The 18,452-nt window shown below is 43.2% G+C and overlaps 1 long non-coding RNA gene and 1 other non-coding gene across 2 annotated transcripts; one reads left to right on the forward strand and one right to left on the reverse strand.

Moving 5' to 3' along the window:
• Positions 1-167: 167 nt before the first annotated feature.
• TRNAQ-CUG (transfer RNA glutamine (anticodon CUG)) lies at positions 168-239 on the forward strand. Its single transcript has one exon. It is a non-coding gene; the product is annotated as a tRNA-Gln (tRNA).
• An 11,757-nt stretch (positions 240-11,996) lies between these two features.
• Positions 11,997-17,970, reverse strand: LOC137481687 (uncharacterized). Its single transcript, XR_011003603.1, has 3 exons — positions 17,674-17,970; positions 14,654-14,787; positions 11,997-12,258 (listed from the first exon to the last, which is right to left on the reverse strand). It is a non-coding gene; the product is annotated as an uncharacterized lncRNA (long non-coding RNA).
• Positions 17,971-18,452: the final 482 nt, after the last annotated feature.

The following is an 18,452-nucleotide window of genomic DNA, read 5'->3' on the forward strand; positions in this document are numbered from 1 at the left end:
CGCGGCCGCGCCCTCACCCTCAGCGGGGTTAAAGCGAGCGGGGGTCCCGCCCGGCCACCGCGGCCCCCAGCACCGAGCCCCCTCCGGCGCCTCTGGGGCGGCGGTGGCGCTGCCGCGGGGAGCGCTGCAAGGAACTAGAGGCGGCCGGGAGGGGGTGGTGGCAGAGCGGTTCCATGGTGTAATGGTTAGCACTCTGGACTCTGAATCCAGCGATCCGAGTTCAAATCTCGGTGGAACCTGAAGTTTTGGGTTTTTTTCTTTCTTTTCTTTTATTTTCTTTTCTTTTATTTTCTTCTTCTTTTTCTCTCTTCTTTCCTTTCTTTCCTTTCTTTCCTTTCTTTCCTTTCTTTCCTTTCTTTCCTTTCTTTCCTTTCTTTCCTTTCTTTCCTTTCTTTCCTTTCTTTCCTTTCTTTCCTTTCTTTCCTTTCTTTCCTTTCTTTCCTTTCTTTCCTTTCTTTCCTTTCTTTCCTTTCTTTCCTTTTTCTTTTTCTTTCTTTCTTTCCTTTTCTTTTTCTTTCCTTTCTTTCTTTTCTTTCTTTCTTTCTTTCCCCATTTCATTTTGTTTTTCTTTTCGGCTTTGTGTGCCCAAGCGATGCTCGGGGTTCTCTGAGCTAACCAAGCAAGTCTCTGTGCCCAAACGATGGATGGGCACACTGAGCTCCCCCGAGTCCTGTGCCCAAGTGATGGATGGGCATGCTCCAAGCTCCCTGGGCCTCTTCACACACTGTGATAATCTCACCTCACCTCTTGCCTGGTGCTCACCAACCTTAACCCCCACCACGGGGTGGGTGCCCTTCTTCTGCCTCCATGGGCAGGCTCTGGCCTCATCCCAAAGTCACCCACTAGCACAGGGGAGCTTGGGGTTGGTTGGTGGGAAGCCCCCCAAGAAGATCCCTCCTGTGAACTGAGCTGAGAGAGGCCTGTGAGCTTGTGGAGGTTTTAGAGAGGCCAACAAGCTCTTTCAGCTCATGAAGTGCAAAAAAGCCATGAGCACAGGCCCCTTTCCCACTGCCACCCCTGCCCACCCTGCTTCTCCCTTCCCAAAAGGTGTCCAGCTCCCCTTTCTGTGCCATGGGAGACACCAACTTTGTCATCAGCTTCTCCTGGTGCAGGCTTGAGAGATAAACAACAGAGGATAAAAATAGCACTTGTGTCCAGATGATTAAACAGAATCCCTTAAAACTGCTCTTTTCCCACCAGCCTGCCCTCAGCGGCAGCATGTTTGCCATCACTGCAGTCAGTGGCTGTGTCATCATTCCTGCGTGTGGAAAGCAACCCCCGGGCATCAGCAGCAGTGCTGTGCATCAGTTACCGTCTGCTGGCACCGTAACGAGCCAGAACGTGATCCTCTGCATTTCAAGAGAAATACTTCATGCTGCCTCAGATCTTCCGAGTGGGGAAAACAAAACATTAATAACAAAGACACCTGGTGTGTGACTGCAGTGTGTCCCTCCGCAGGAGCACAGAGGCTCTCCAGGAGCATGGGGAGCATCACAGTCTGGACTCACCCACATCCTGCTGCCAGCCTCTGATGTGCCCTGCACCTCCAGCTCCTCACAGGGGGTAGTGCAGTGGTGAGGGCTATAGGAATCTGCGTTGTATTTGGATTCATCCTTTCTATCTCCAGCCAAACCCAGAACACACAAAATCTTGAGCCTGAAAATGCTCATCCTGTTCCTGCCTTTCTCATCCTCTGGGATCAAGTACATCAAATAGATAACAGATACTTCTCTGTGTAGAGGCTGGGTATATTTATAATTCAGGAGCTCAGGTTTCCATCTCATATCCTATTTGCACTTGTCCATTGAACTTTGTTGTTAAAAAGCTATTAATTTTCACTTGATGTTTCTCAGACCTGGTTTCATCCTCCAGAACTGCTTTTAGAGCTAAAAACCCTTAAAATAACACAGATGAAATACCTCTAGTCATCCTCCTGTAAGAGCTGTTCTCCTTTTCATGCTTTGGATTGTGTTTGTGAGCCTAGAAACACCCTTAATTTACATTTTTCATGCGTGCAAGCATGACTTCCTCTTGCACCACATTGCAGATGTTCCTCATCTGGAACTGACTTACCCTGTGCAACAGTTTAGGGCACAGGGTGAGGACAGTGGCTCTTCTGGCTTAGGTAAAAATCACAATCCCCACATTGCTGCAGCACTGTCACTTGTTGAACTTCAGCCATTGTAAAGCAAAGGCATTTTTACCAATGATTTTTAGCAAAACGTGAAAAGTTGTGCAGATTGCTATGGAGTTGGGCAGCAGCAAGGATTACTTCTAGCTAAGCCTGTTTAAATGCAATTGACATTTAAAATCAGATTCTTCATGGTGAAAACTGAAACAGTAGAAAGAGCCCTGTGTCTAAACGGGAATCAACAGAGCAGAACATGAAGAGAGCATTGAACTAGCAAGGAGCTCCAGAAATTAGAGTCTTAGATCCTGTTCAGTCCTGGGTTAATTTTGTTGCTGTTCAAGCCCCAGAGGAGAATATCCAAAGCCTCAGGAAATGTCACTGTCAGCACAGGCTGGTTTGGGCTGCTCTGCTCTCTCCCTGTGTCCCCTCCCAGAGTGAATTGCTGTGCTGCAGTGATGGGATGGCCTGGGACACCTGCCGTGCACAGGAAACACAGGCAGAAAGCAGAGGTCAGGCCTGGAATAACAGAGACTGTGTGCTCTGCAACTGACAGCTTTTAATGTGAGAACAGTCACTCAGCACTGGCATTTCTGCTGCATTAATTGCCATTAGTGTCATCCTTGCGGGAACACTAAATTCATGGCAAACCTTGAATTAGCACGCTCTCATAATTCCTAACTTAGGCAGAACCATTTGCAGAGGCAGCACGTCCCAAGCAACTGGAGCAGAGACAAGGAATGATACTCAGCTGGACCTTGGATGGTCAATTTAGCGAAGAAAAGAAGCGGAGGTCGCACTCATAACTGCATATTTATGGGTCTGTTCTGGAAATTCCCAGAGCAGCTGCCAAAAAGAGCCCAGCACCATTAAGGTGCAGATGTGTGTCAGGGCTCCCAGCTCTCAGCTGCCCAGCCCCAGGCACTGTGCATCAAGCTCTCCCTGCATCCAGTTCTCACTTCATTCTCCACTTCCCTCTTCCCACCAACTCCTGAGATCCCCCAGAGTAATCCTGGCCTAATAAAGTGGAAAATTTACCACCATCTTTGATGGTTGTGGCATTCCCACAACAAGGTCAAGGTGTTTTTGCAGAGCACACTGGTGGTATTTGACATGGAAATGGCAGAATGTGAAACAGGGATGGCCTCTATTTGCTGCTGGTCCCAGCAAAAAAAGAAAAAGAGTTTTTCTGGCTCTGAAATCCCTGTTCACACTTTGCAAATCCATCTCTTTGCAAAGCTCAGAGAAGATTTGGGATTGGAAATGACAATAATTCAAAATTGTCCTTGAAGGGCTGTTGACCCAAATCCCCATTTCCCGGATAAAAGCAGCCCCTGGCTTCCCTCGGGCAGAAAGCAGGAAGGACAAAAGCAAAGCCCCAGAACTGTGTTTTATCAGAGGAGAAATATTTCCTAAGGGGAAAATTCAATCAATACTTTGCAATTTCCTAACAATCCATTAATCATTGCAATTATGCAGAGATAATTCAAGCTTTCCAATCCAGCTGCTAAATTAGAGGAAAGTACTCTTAGCACGCACTATCCCCAGTTCCACATGTCAGTCAGAAAAAAAAACCCCTTCAAATATAAAATCTATCCACAGAAATTAAGAAAAAACCAATTATTTTTAAAAACCTAGACCAATTTAAAGGGTTTGCAATGTACAAGGATTCTATTTTTCAGGCAATTCTATGCCACAGGTAGGAATAATGAAAATACATAGAATTAATATGAATTTTTCTGTTGATAACTCATTTGCATTCCATCACCTGCTATGTCCTTTCTGATTTCCACAGCTCTAAGAAGAAATGGTATAAGAAGAAATAGACCAAATCAAAATTAATTTCTACATTAGTCTTTCCTTTCCTAACCTTGAACTTGGAATAAAAAGACCTGCAGCCTAACAGATTTTTTATCCAAAATCAAATCTCATTCTGGTTTTGCTGTTCTTTAGGAATCCCTGCAGCACTGCAGAAAGAGTGGGAAGAGAACAGAAAAATTAACCATCTTCTGGAGACATTTTTCACTAGGACAATATTATGGGTAAACAGAAAGGAAGGAAAGTTTTCAGTGTGTTTTGGGAACAGGAATTGAGTGCAAGACTCAATGACTTGGTTTTCCTTGTGATGACTGTCAAAATGAAGTCATCAGTCTCCTGAATCCATTTTGGACTCATCACTCATCTCTTTGTCTGTGTCTGCTGCCTCCAGAGACATCAGCAAGATAACCCTGGCAGCCCCAGGATAATTGCTGGCCAAGAAATAATTTCATAGAATCATCACTCAAAATCCTCTTCCTCTTACACACCCTGCCAGAGGGGTTTATTCCCTATCTAGGGTCAAAATTTGCTTGATGTTGGAGTTGGTACCAGGCAAATGCAGCGACAGCAGCGCAGGCGTTATCACGTGGCCCATCATCTTCTAATTTGGATCCAGAAGATCGGCCCTGGGGAATGAAGAAGCACATTGGGTTCTGTGGCCAAGTCATTCTCTGCTGAAACCACCGGCAGGGCCGGCTGGCTGTGCTCAGCGTGGCCACGTTGTTGTGGAGCTGCACGACTGCACCGGGAGCCAGGCTGAGACTGTAAAACTTTGCTCATTAAGATCATTAGAGAGCTGTCAGATGGAACAACTGGGATGGCTTTGATCTGGCAGAATACCCTTCCTCCTGTTCCCAGACCTTGGGAACCAGCCAGTTTTCCATAATTATTTTTTTTCCAAGTCATTCGAACAATGCTCTTTGGATTTTCTATAGGTTGCAACAACTTCTTCAAGCAAAGTGGAGGCTGTAACAGCTGTAACAAGATTAATTTATTAAATAGAAACCCTGATATTTCAGTGATTCCTCTATAAATAAATTCACAGCTGGTTTTGCCAAGAAAATGACAAAATGTTGCTGATAATCCCAAAGATATTCCCTATAAATCCACTAGGTGTCCTACTGTTTTCAAGCAATTAGGCTCAAGGTTTGTTTGGGTTTTTCCCTAGTTTTGCCAGTGAGGAATTAGTTTGAGGCTTTAGTGGAATTAGGTCTGGTTTTGCAGGTTGAAGAGATGCGGACGTGTGACACAGCAGGACATCCGGCTCACAGCGGCAGTGCTTTTGGCAAATGCCACTCATGTTCCCCACAGAGACCAACTCAAGGTTACAGGCTGGAAGAGAAAAAGGGGAAAGAATCTGCCTTCCTCTCCTGGGAATGCTACACAAGATCCAGCCAAGCCAAATCCTCTTTTCAGTCAACCTTGGGCATCTATTTATAGGACTGCTCAAGCGAGGCCAACGCTGACCTCAAAGGTGGTGGCAACACGTGTTAACCTTCATGGGAGCTGCTCTGCACAGGCTGTGGTAGTGACATTCCTGGTCACTGTCTCCGTCCCTGATGAGTGTTCCCTGATTGCCAGCGCCTGTCAGCAAAGGCCAGCACAGCACACACTCAACAAGGTGCCCTGTCGCTTCCAACACGGGGGCCATGTAAATGCATAGCAAGAAAAGCAAGCTGAAAAACAGCCAAAGGGGAATCTTCTCATCTCAGAAAATACTTGGGGTGGAGTGTGGCCACTGGACAGTCTCCAGCTGCTTGGCTGCTCCTCCGTGGTGTGACCTGGAGCGCACTCACTGTATCAATTGTGCTATCCAGAACATCCCTCCTCTGCCTCCGGATTTGTTACTTGGAGCCCCAGATATGTCCTAGGTATTGAAAAAGCATCTTTCATTATTCCAGTGGTTTTCAGTGCTCAGAAATGCAGTATTTCAGTGAGAGAGAACTGCAGGGTGATTTTTATGGTCTTGTAACTGAAGCACAAATCACATTCTGTGTAATCCTCCCAGTCTTGCCTTCCTACATAGGGGCCATTGCATTTGCAAACACCCCTCCTGTTCACTCTCCTTTCCAAGGACTGACACAGATTGGATCTACCCCAGATCTATGCAAGTTAAGTGAGGAGAAAATCAGTTTTGTTTTCTATTTAACAAATGCCAGAGGCAGAGATGCTCTCAAACAATGAGATTGTCTCTTTTTCCAGTTGGTGCTTCATGGCCAGAAGTCCTGCCCAGGGCTATTGGCTCTGCAAACAGGCACTGGGCAAGGTGTCAGCACCAGTTTAATCACAAACTGCAAGGGGAAATCAGAGGGGGAACAACAGCCTCCTGTCCTTGGCCCACCAGGACTCCTTGCCATCAGGCATTGTGCATCACGGGAAGTGCCGAGCATCTGTCCTCTGCCATGTGTCACTGCTCTGCCTCTCTTCCCTGCTCTCTGTGCTCAAGGCATGGCAGTCATTTTCCAGCAAGAAGAAAAGGATGCTCAGATCTACCCCAGTGCGTATCTGTAGGTTCCTGCTGCAGTCCCACCCCTGAGCAGGGTGCAGCATATGCTGGCTGTGAGGGAGTTTAACCTGGTCCGGCGCCTGTGTTTGCTGTGACACACAACAAACACCTCGAGCCTTGCCATGATTCAGAGCATAATGTGTGGGAGCCATCTGGTCCCGTAGCTGAAGGAGCAAACGGAAAATCTGATGAAAGCACAAACAGTCACAATGAGAGACTGAAAAGATGTGTTGATATTCCAAGCAGAAGTCTCCTTCTGTGAGGGGTAATCTCATCACCCATTGCCTCTTTCCTGCTCTTTCCTCTGGAAACCTGCTGTCAGCGAGGCTGCACTCTCAGCTCTGGGAGTACTCACACCTCTGGGATGCTAAAAATATGTTTCATGTGCTTGAGAATACCTCCCGAGACAAGAATTTGCTCAGCAGCCAGCTGTGCAGTGAGCAAGATGTGCAAGATGCTTGCGTGCAGCACAGCACATTTTAGGGAGCTTGGATTGATCGAGAACTTTGGCTGGTTTAAGATGCGCTCTCGACTGCGATTAGTCACTAATATTGTCCTACTGCTGTGCAGAATGACAGCTTATGGCTGTGACAGACTGAATGGAGTTTCACCTCAGCTTGCCTCGATATTCTCAGCCCTGGAAAGGAGATGTATTTGGGAGGGACTGGAGCATCAGGGGAGAAACAAGGAACTCAGTGCAGTGGATGGGGTAGAGCTTGGGATGGCTTTGATGTGGCACAGCTGGTGCATAACTTGTCCATGACACTGGGTTAATAAAAGTGGTTTCATTTCCATGTATTTTGCAGCCAATCTGGTTTTCCCTCATTCTGACCCTGGTTTCTGATGTTTGGAGGGCACAGGGAAGACAGGGAGACAGAAGATGCCTATTTTAGTATTTCTCTGCAGGGAACGCACACGTTTCAGACAGGTACACATTTGTTTCCTCTGACACCAAATTAATGGGAATAGATGTATTGATTCTACAATTATTCTAAAAATTGCTTCAAGTTTTGGCTTGCTTTCAAGCTGGTTAAATGCAATGTGCACACAGTTCAAGACAGCTATTTAATTATTCTAATATTAATATAGTTTTAAAAATTCAGTTCCCTGTGACATGCAGAAGGTAAAAAGCATAGAGAGCAGCCCAGAAAGGCTCTATATCCTGGATTCATCCCACAGTGAGGGCTGCAGGTGAGGGGGGGAGTCTGCCCTTCTGCCCCACTCAGGTGAGACCCCACCTGCAGAGCTGCCTCCAGCCCTGGGGAACAGCAGCAGAAGGATTTGGAGCTGCTGGAGCAAGTCCAGAGGAGACCACGGAGATGCTGCAAGAGCTGGAGCCCCTCTGCTCTGGAGCCAGACTGGGAGAGATGGGAATGTTCAGTTTGGAGAAGAGAAGGCTCTGGGGAGACCTTAGAGACCCTTCCAGTGTCTAAAGGGGCTGCAAGAGAGCTGGAGAAGGACTTTGTACAAGGGCCTGAAGGGAGAGGACAAGGGGGAATGGCTTACCTCTGCCAGAGGGCAGGGATAGATGGGATATTGGGAAGAAATTGTTCCCTGTGACAGTGGTGAGGCCCTGGCACAGGGTGCCCAGAGCAGCTGTGGTTGCCCCTGGATCCCTGGCAGTGCCCAAGGCCAGGCTGGACAGGGCTTGGAGCAGCCTGGGACAGTGGAAGGTGTCCCTGCCCATGGCAGGGGGGTTGGATCTGGATGATTTTTAAGGCCCCTTCCAACCCAAACCATTCTGGGGTTCCATGATTCCATTATACAATAATAACCCGAGTCAGTCATTTGTCAGTCTTAAGGGTTAAATCCAATGTCTTTATCACTATTCTTATATTTAACTGAATAAATAATATCTCTGTGCCAGGTAGGCTCATGGTCCTAAAAAGGTCCTAAAAAGAGAAATACCTTTCATTAGGAATGGAGCAAGAGTCCTGTATTTTCTGCTTTGATCACTCTGTCTCTGCTTTTATGATCTCACTAGGACAGTTCATATGACAGATGTTTCTGTATTTTGAGTGGCAACATGGTTCCTTCAAATATTTGAAGTCATCTTTGTGTTTATTTTCTGGCAAAACAGCATCCATCTGCAGTTTAAGAATAGAACATATAAAAAATGTATAGAACTCCAAAGCACAGAATACAGAATTTCTGGGCAAAATTCTCTTCTCAGTTACATTTAGGTAACTCTGGAGTAGTGTCTTCCTCTTTCTTGTTGTTACTCTGAGCCCCTTTTCATCTCATTGTGTCAGAGCCATAGGATCTACCATACATGGCTAAATCCGATTTCGTCACAACTGTTGCAATCTCCTAGACAAAATTACAATCTCAGAGGAAGTACATAAAGATGCATGGGCCTCAATATCCTCAAAATATGCTGCTGTCAGTTGTTCTCTGTTGGTAGTTTTCCATGCAAATGGAAATAACGTGGTGGTGGAGAACTGCTGAACTATCTGGAGCAGATTTTCCACACGCGCATGAGCAGAGAATCTGCATTATTTGGCCAAGCTCCTTTATAAAACATCATGTTCAATAGCTCTTTCTTTAAACAAAGAAGGGGTTTGCACTAAATTGTTTGATATTTATTTTGTATAACTCTGTTCCTTGGCTGCCCATGCTATAGAAATGCTGTTATGCTCCAAGAAGACAGATTGCCTGGGCTGGAAGCCCCAGCCCTGATCCAGGGAAGCACATGGCTTCCTTACAATGATTATGATGAGTGTAATTACTATTCAGTATAAGGGGCAATTGTTTTTGGTGTTTAAAACAGAACAAAACAAAACAAAACAAAACAAAGCAGGTCGGAAAGGAAAACAGAACATTAAAAAAAAAGTTAAATAGGAAGTGGTTGACTTTCAGGAAGTAACTCCATATGCAGATTCTGCTATCCAGCGTTTCCAATCATCAGAGAACAGAAAGAAAAAAAAATGCCATTAAATATCCCAATGGTCCTTTAGAAAATAATGCAGCTCCCTTTCTGTAGGTATAACATTTTACATCTCCTGTCCAACAGCTGGTGGTGTCAAAGGCCAAGCGAGCAGGACGTGGAATGCAGAGCCTGACGTTCTTCAGTGGTTACTGAAGGCAAAACCATCTAAAGCTGTAGCAGATGTTCACTTGCTTCCTGCCTGCTTATCAGCCCTGCAAAGGCACTCGGGTTTTGTGCTTGTTGTGCCAAGGGTAGCTATGGAGATCTCGTTCAAGCTGTGCAATAGTGATACGCTGACGGGTTCTTTATGTATTTGGTTATGAATGATCAAGAAAATACTATGGTTTCTAAGAACTCGCTCACAATTTTCCATATGTGCATCAGTCGTTCCCCTCGCACGACACAAAAATGACATTTCAAGTTAAAAGATAACTTAAGAAATACATTCTGCAGTGAAGATGTTCATTTGGCCTCGGTGTGCCCATGTTTTATACATTGTTTCTAGTACACCATGAAATAAAGAATAGTATATCCAACCAACTGTATTTCTTCAAGGCCTTGAAAGTGCTCCAGAAGAGTTTTTAACTGTCAGTTTAAATATCACTGCCACTAATCCTTTTTATTGCACCTCAGCTCAGTTTTAATTCCTGTTTATATTCATTATGAGCTCTTGTAAATTATAATTTTAATATGAATGACTACATGCAAGTGTTAATGCAGTGCTCCATCTATTCTAGGGCTTTGAGATAGTTTAATGAGACTGATTTTTACACTGATGCATTTAAATTAATATGCATTCCCAACACAGTCAAGACCCAGGGCAATTGAGTTCATTACTTATTAGATAGGAGTTCTTTTCCTCCATGAAATAGAAGAAATAAAGAAAATTTATTTTATGTAAATTCTAGCCCAGATGTTTTGCTTTAAAGGGTAGCAGAAAAGGATGGATTTGGAATAGTTCCTTTGCCCATGTTGAAACTGGAAACCAAAAGTGACGGTTTTGACTTATCACTGGTAGACATGGTTATAGATAATCCTGCAGGATACAAAAGAGGAACAGTGGCTCTGTTGATGTTTTCCACATTTCATGTAACGCTATCCAGGAAAAAGAGCACTAGGTAACCATTATTGCACCTTTAAATTGTTGATAGCATTGCAAATTCAAGCTTACCTGGAAAATGCAAAGAGTGGGTACAGAGTATTCCTTCTAGGAGTGATATTGAGTATATTGCAACACCGTGGCCCATGGTCCAGGAGGAACTGAAGCCCTTCGGGACTGTAGGTTCCCGGGGAAGTAGGTGTGGACATTCTTTTGAGAAAATGAGTTTCCATATGAAAGCTAGAGACCTAAAATTCAGTCACCTTCCTGTCCCCAAAGGCACACAAGGACAAGACAATGCATGAAACAAAAGAGAAAAGTTGTTGAAATGGAGGTATCAGGACTTTATGCAAAGGGCAGACTTGCAGGTAAAGGATGATCTGAAGAATGCAGTGATAGAAACTGCCTGAAACATCTGGGAAAACACAAGAACTATGAAGATGAAGGAGGAAAAGAAGGAAAAAGGGGACCCAGAGGTCAAATTCGTATGAGTTGGGAATGTGAAGGAGGTGAGCACAATTCTGTGTGTGAGTTCCTGGTAGAGATGCAGTAAATACATTAAAAATCAATATATTGGTACTATGACTGGGTAAGAGAGTTTTGTTTGAAGTGTTTGAAAATTGAGGTCACAGTATTTAGACTTAGACCGTAAGGGGTAGCACAGCTGGAAGCAGGATGGATGAGATGGTTTAACAGGGCTTCATTGTAGCCACATTAATTCAGTTTAAATAATTAATTCTCTTTTAAATTGACTCTATTCTGCACACTTGACATTTTGGAAAAGCTGCCATTGCCTGGCCTTCTGGTAAATGCTTTTGCATTTGTTTTCCATTGTTTCCTTCTTGAAAAAAAAATCCTTGTCACTAACAGGAACCATCAGCAGCATGGAACAAATTGACTTGCCAAGGACATTTCCTCCCATCTCATTATTTGTACTGGAAGTACTCTTTTTTTATTTTTTGTATCAAGAGTCAGAGTGTGATTTTTTAAAATTCCCTTTTATTAAGGTAGTTTTGTACTGTATTATGAGTCAAATTCAATCTTGATTATGTAAATTACTTTCTGTGCATCAACATTTGGTCATACATTTTCCAAGGAGGTGATCAAGCAGTTTAATTAACAGTCAATTCAAGGTGATCAAGCAGTTTAATTAATAGTCAATTCACAGTCCTCTTTGCCTACCTCATTATGTAGAGGCCCCTGACTGTTGCAGGAGAGGGTCTCCCCCAGGTATGAATCAAAGCAGATACATCACCCTCCCTCTTCTGCTCGTAGAACATTGATTTTGAGACTCAAGTGGCTGAGATTGAGCAGATCTGTAATGTTATTTGGCGCAAATTGGGTTAAACAAACAGGTTGTGTGTTTTACTTGCAAGGTGATTTGGTTTGTGTTTTCTCCCCTATCCTTTCTCAGCTCTTGGTTGTGGCTCAGTTGCTAAGAAAGTGTTCATCTGCTCTAAACTCCCCCATGGAAGTGGCAGTGCTGGATGGCAAAGGAGCACAAACATAATTTTGTGGGAGGTCTGTTGGGGTTGGGGCTCCTTCAGGTAACCTGGAGCCAACCCTCTGAGAGCTCAGCAAAGGGCACAGCCTGGGCTGACCTACATTCACAGTGACTCACCATGAGATTTAATGTTGTTCCTCTGTTTTGCTGGTTTCTCAGCACTTGCTGAGGCTTTAAACACGGGCACTCTTACCTAACCCAATCGATGGATGAGCAGTTAGGACCCAATCTAATGCAGCCAGTATTTGTAATAACAGAAGGGCACATTCCAAAGCTGTTACAGAAGAAAAGAATTTCAGATAATTAAGAGAGGAGTTGGGCAGTGATGCAGATTTAAAAAGTACCCAAGATAAAATAACAGATACTAAAAATATCTGTATTGAGATGAAATCCTCGTGACTCAGTACCTGAGCCAACTTCCATTCTCTAGGAATCAGCAGGGGAATCACACAAACAGGGTAGGTCGTGGTGTGTTGCCTTACTCTGGGCTGACACTTACACTTCAAAGATGTATCTCACACTGAAAAAGGTCAGACTCAGGTCTGACTTTTCAGGGCAATTGCCAATTTCTAAAAATGTGTTCTGTAGATGTAGCTTTAAAAAAAATGTTGAGTTTATTTCTATCTAGAAAAAATCAAATAGAGAGCACTCTGGACCTTGAAAGGCAAAAGCACTGACAGAAGGACCAGAGATGCATTCTTTGTGACAAGCAGGACATAATTTTTAATACCTGTGACTCTCTAGCTAATAACTGAGGAGTTATCCTCAGTTATTTGCAATCCAGCTTGCAAATAGAAACACAAGACTGCCATTTCTTTTTTTCTGCGTGAATTGTTCTCTGACTAGACACAAACCTTTGAAAGTATTGAAGATACTGTAAGCATTAAAAGTATTTTGAAAGAAATGAGTATTTTGAAACGTATTTTGAGCGCTGTAGAATCTCAGAAAAGCAGAAATCTGTGTTAGGAGAGCTTCAGCTACAATCTGGGTCAGATTTTCAGTGCAGATGTGTCAGATGCAGTTCCTTGGAAACTCTCCATGGCAGTTAGTGAGAAGAGTGACCCAATGTTTTCTCACCGTACAAAATAACCGTTCTGTTTGATGATGTCATGTGCATGAAGCACTGCTTGGATTCCCACAGCAGAGTCCTGTTTCAGCTTGTTTGGGAGAAGAGATTTCGTCTCAGAACGGTTTCAAACAGGGAGCTTAGCAAATCTCTTTGGTACACCTTGACTGATCTCAATCAGTTTTCAGAATTTTAATGATCTGGTTTTATTTCCAGATAATGACTATTTATGTAAATGATATGCCTTATAAATAAATATGGAAATTATTCCAAAATATTAATTACAGGCTTTATGGTTCAAACACTTATTATACTAAAGGCAAATGGTTCTGGGGATTGTCTTTGAGTTTAGTAATTTAGTTACTTTGTTAGTTTAATTTTAACTTGACTTAGTTATGTTGGGCAGTATTTCCTGGACTAAAACAAGGTGTACTCTGTGCCTGGATGTATCAAAGGATATTGAAGAATAATAAAAATCAAAATGCATCATACAGTGGTAGTAGCAAATGGAAACCAGACTTCAGAATGTTTTTGTCTAAAAATCAAAGAAGTGAGTTTTACTTGGAAAATCTCAGCTTAAGTGTTGTTAGCCGTTTACTCAAAAATTAGTTTTAAATTAATTATAATCCTTTGCACTTCTATAGCTCCTTCTCTTGAGAATCTCAGTAGTGTTCTACAAACATTAATTAAGCCTAATAGTACTCCTGAGAAGTGGTTAAGTGATAGATATACTTCACCCACCATGATATAAGCAATCTCTGGAACAAAATACAAAAACTTTAAACAGCAGGACTACACAAGAGTTTAGAGCCTGAAGTGTCCCCATCAGGCAAACCTGTGGGGAAGATTTAGCTACATGGAATACAATTGCTTGGCCTGGACACGATTTGAAGGTGAATATAAAGTGCAAATAATAAAGAACTCTTCAGTAGAGATCTCTAGTGAAGGAGTGTGGTTTTCTATGGCCCCACAGTATCATGTGTAACTCTGGTGATGAATTGAATACTGATTCAGAGGAAAACTGCTATTTGCAGAAATCACCCCCAGATGGGCCAAAGAGCAGGCATCCACATGGAACCTTGAAGGCTGATGCATGAACAGCAGGGATAGCAGTTAAGTCCTCTCACCCCTGAGGGAAGAGGAGCTACTGCAAATAGCAACAAACCAGCAGTATCAGTGTGTACATTTACAGCCCCAGACTGTTATTTTTGCTGGCGAATCTGCATGCACAATTTCCTTCCTGATATTAGTCCACAAAGAGCAGCTTTTGTTATCTGGCATTACTGATGACAGCAATACTTAAACCAGGTTAGTGCTGGCACAGACAGCAAGCTGGCTTTGATGGATGCATTAGGATTTGGACCGTCCTCAAGCAACCCTTCTGCTGTCCCGTGCTCACAAAATGGGCTGCAAATATTTGTCTGGGAGCTTCCAGTGTCCAGAAACGTGCTCCAGTGTACACGCTGATTGCCCGCTAATGACAGGACAAGAGGTATGGATGGCATCACTTGCTTGACACCCCCAGCCCACAGCAACACAGCCAAGCACAACTTCACTGTTTTATCCCTGACTAACACCAAAGGCCATCCCCTGCCTCTCTTACCATTCCAAAGCTGATAGCTGCTGCCACACTGCAGTGCCTTGTGAATAATTTTAGCAGTCGCCGAGGGAAACTTTACGACGCGCAGCCCAAGTCCTCAGATGCACGCTCTGAAATCTTGAGGAAGCAAATCGGTGCTGGAAAGGGAAATGATAATGAGTTCGCATCAGATTTTTATTTATAGAAATTACTTGGAAGCAGCTGGATCTCCTCTTTGGGTACATTTTCTTTCCTTTTTGTTTCCCAGTATTTCTGTGCTTTTGGGACCACAAACTCTCCCATAAATATTGGCAATACATGCTTGCTGAGAAGCTGTCTCTACCTGCTGGAGAAAAAAAAAATCTCATTTTATCCAAGTGGAATGCCTAGATACTGCAACTAGATAATTAGACTTTATCCTTACACAGACACAGTAACATTCTTTATTTGCATTTGTGAATTGTAATTCATGACACACATGACTCCGGTGTTTCTGCCGAGTTCAGCGGCCTTTGGATCAGGGCCTGTATTTGCTTCGTTTCCCCATATTTTTAGCTGCTTCAGTAATTGCTTTACCTAGAGAAAGGTCTGGAAAATAGATATATATTTTAATATACATATATTATATTCTATTTCCTGTTTTATAATGTATAGTCAGTAGTTTCTCTGGAGTGAAAAAAGCTTTTCAGAGATACTATACTTGAATCATTAAAAGGAAGGGTGACTGCACTGTTGTACTGCTGCACCATCATATTTAAATGCTTTATTATTTCATAATCTGTCCTAGAATTTAATCATTCCAAGCTGGGACGATCTCTTTATGTCAAAAGGGATAAGTCCCAGATTTACAAATATGCACGTATGAAAAAACCCATGAAGATGTTGCTTCATTTCCAGTGTGATTCCAGCTTGCCAAAGGCTCCATTTCATTGCATAACCCTCCGGATGCAGATCCATTACTGCACTGTAAAGTGGGTTACTGGACAGGGTAAGGCAATTCATCTTCTGAAATGCAGAGTCTTGTTTTGCCAGTTATGGAGTTTATAATTATCCATTATCATTATCTCCATAGTTATTTTTACTAAGATAGGCCTATTTGAAAGGTATTCTGTCGGGTTCTCTTGGAGGTTCATCCTTCCCCTGCAGAGGTAAATGAGCAGCACACACAGCACAGCCAAGTGAGTTCAAAAGGCATAAAACTGGTGAGAAAGTGAGCAGATTAAGTCCCAAATTGCACGCTTAAGAAACTGATCTAAAATTGTCTTGCTTATGGAAGCCAGTCTCTGCCAGGAAAAACTGGGAATAGTGATAGCTGCATTTTTTTTAAGCACTTCTGAAGCCCCATGAATAATAAATCATCAAACCCACAATCCTGGGACAAAGTCTCTTAAAATCATGTCCTGGGACAGCAGAGTTCTCCATTCTATTCCTGGCTCTGTCACTGACCATCTGCCACTTGTCCTCTGCCTTGCTTGAGTTTACCCATGTGTAAAATGCATTTAAAATAATCTAAACCAGACTTTGAAAATTACTTCAGTGCCACAAGCTAGAAATTTGGGGTTGTAACATGGAGAATAATCATTCTGTGGTTGCTGGTCCATAGAAAGGCTGCGTGTCTCTCTGGCTGCACTACAGGGGAGGCTAAATCTGGCTGCCAGGGCTCCACCCTGCACTTGAGAGGCAGCAGAATCCCACATGAAGCGTGCTTGGTGCCTGCCCACCTGCACTACATGCAGTTGTTAACTAGGGTAATTAGCTAACTATGCACAACAAGAATCTGATCCAACACTGACTTGAATAATTAAGTAGACTTCAGAGACTTAATGATCTTGGGCTTGGGTCTTCATGTGCAAGTAGAGATCCTTGCTTGGAGATCCCAAAAATCCCTGGGAAGGGAAAGGCTTTGTCTGACTGACACATAGACACATCTCTGTGCAATGAGCCTGGCAGGAGCTGGGCACACAGTAAATCTGGCTCTGCCTGTACAGTAGCACTATTCACTGATGCTGCTCTTTATTCACAAATAAACACAGAACTACACTCACAATTTTTCACAGGCCCTTTTGCACGTGGCTTTAGAAGAGCCTTAAAGTGGAAAAAATTGATGACGAGCTACGCAGGAAAGCTTCGCAGTGAGATTTGTTAGGAAAGGTGACTTGATAAAGGTGGTGACAAGCTAATAATGAAATGGAACATTGCAATTAAATGTGCTGGTGGGGAAGAAAGTGTGCCACAGCCAAGAGCATGAGCAGCAGGTAGGTCAGGGAGAGAATGCAGCAGAGGTTTGATGGAACAGGGTGGGAAGAAGGGGGAGATGTAAGAACAAGAAAGACAGGACAGAGATAAGCACTGTTAGCTGTGATAGCAGTATGGGGCAGAAACTACTTTGGTGCTTGTATCAGGCCTTGAAGAGAGAGAATCCCGTCCCTGACCACAATCTGTTGACATTGACACAATGTGTAATTAAATGCAGATAGTCCTAGAAGGACAGAAATGGGGGAGGGAAACAAATTAACAGCAAAAAAAAAGTCATCTACACAACGCTTTACTTACATAAGAGCTGAAAAGTATGAAAACTGACAGATAATATTTAAGAATTCTGTTTCTCTAAAATGAGTTTCCATTAGAAATCGTCCAGAATATTTTAATGGTTATGAACTTAAACCCTGCAAAGTGAGCTATTCATACATCAGTGCAGGGATTTTGCTCACTATACAGGCAGCTGTAACAATACTCTTAGAAGTAGGAACAGACCCATTAATCTTGGATGTTAACGTTGAAGCCTAAAATTTAAGCCTACCTGAAAAATGAGTAAGGGCAGCGAGCACAGAACAGTTTGCATCTCAAAAATTACTAGCACTAGCCAGAAGATGGAGTTCAGTATTGCTATTTATTTGAAAAGCATTTCCAGGATTAAAATATATCCGAAATTTATTTAGAAAAGTCTCTACCAGCACACCCAATAATTTAAGGACACGCTACTGAAGGCAGAGCATCTTGCTGTATTGAATAGTGACCTTCTAGGTTCTTGGTCTCTCACTTACCCCACTGTGTACTGTCAGAGGAGACAAGTTCTTTATGGGTGTGGCTAGAAATGCATTTCACATAGAAACACGAGGAATGGGAATGTTCTTGTAGTCCCTGACACATTCCTTACTCGGTTTGCTGCCTGTTGAGAAAAAAACACGACAGGCTTAGTTCCCAAATATCCACCCTGGCAGCGCAGAGCTGTGCCTGCGTGTGCAGGCTTGCACATGGGTGCTCCTGCCCAGGTAGACACCGAATTGTGTCAGCCGCCACAATTCCTGCATGGGGGGGTACGAGGGGCAGCATTTCTGCTAGAAACAATTTAATTAATAACACGTGGAGAAGAACAGTGTTATTTTATACTTCCTGGTTTTTATATTCTCCTATTTGGTCAGATTTTCAGAGGGATGAGGTAAACCAAGAGAGTAGGTCTGAACATATCTGAGCATTTACAGTCCAGTTTTGATAAATTCACAATATTTACAAATTCAGAACTTCATATTAATTTTATGTCTTTTATAACGAGCCACATCTAAACCCTCAAGCCAAATATCCAGAACTGAGGTAAGACTGAATTAAAACTCAAAATTTTAAGGTTGGAACCTATCCCTAATCAGCACTTTGGTATAAAATTTGGAAACTCAGGGTTGCAGTGGACAAGGAGCCAGAAAAGTAGTATTTATTTCTGTGTGGGTAAAGGCAGGACTCGTTCTGTTGCGCTCAGCAACATCTTGACACGCTGCACTAATCTTAGCTGCATGCTCTTAAAAGATTATTTTTGTCTCGCGTTCTTTTT

The sequence above is a fragment of the Anomalospiza imberbis genome, chromosome 13 (genome assembly GCF_031753505.1).
Source record: "Anomalospiza imberbis isolate Cuckoo-Finch-1a 21T00152 chromosome 13, ASM3175350v1, whole genome shotgun sequence".
Classification (NCBI taxonomy): domain Eukaryota; kingdom Metazoa; phylum Chordata; class Aves; order Passeriformes; family Viduidae; genus Anomalospiza; species Anomalospiza imberbis.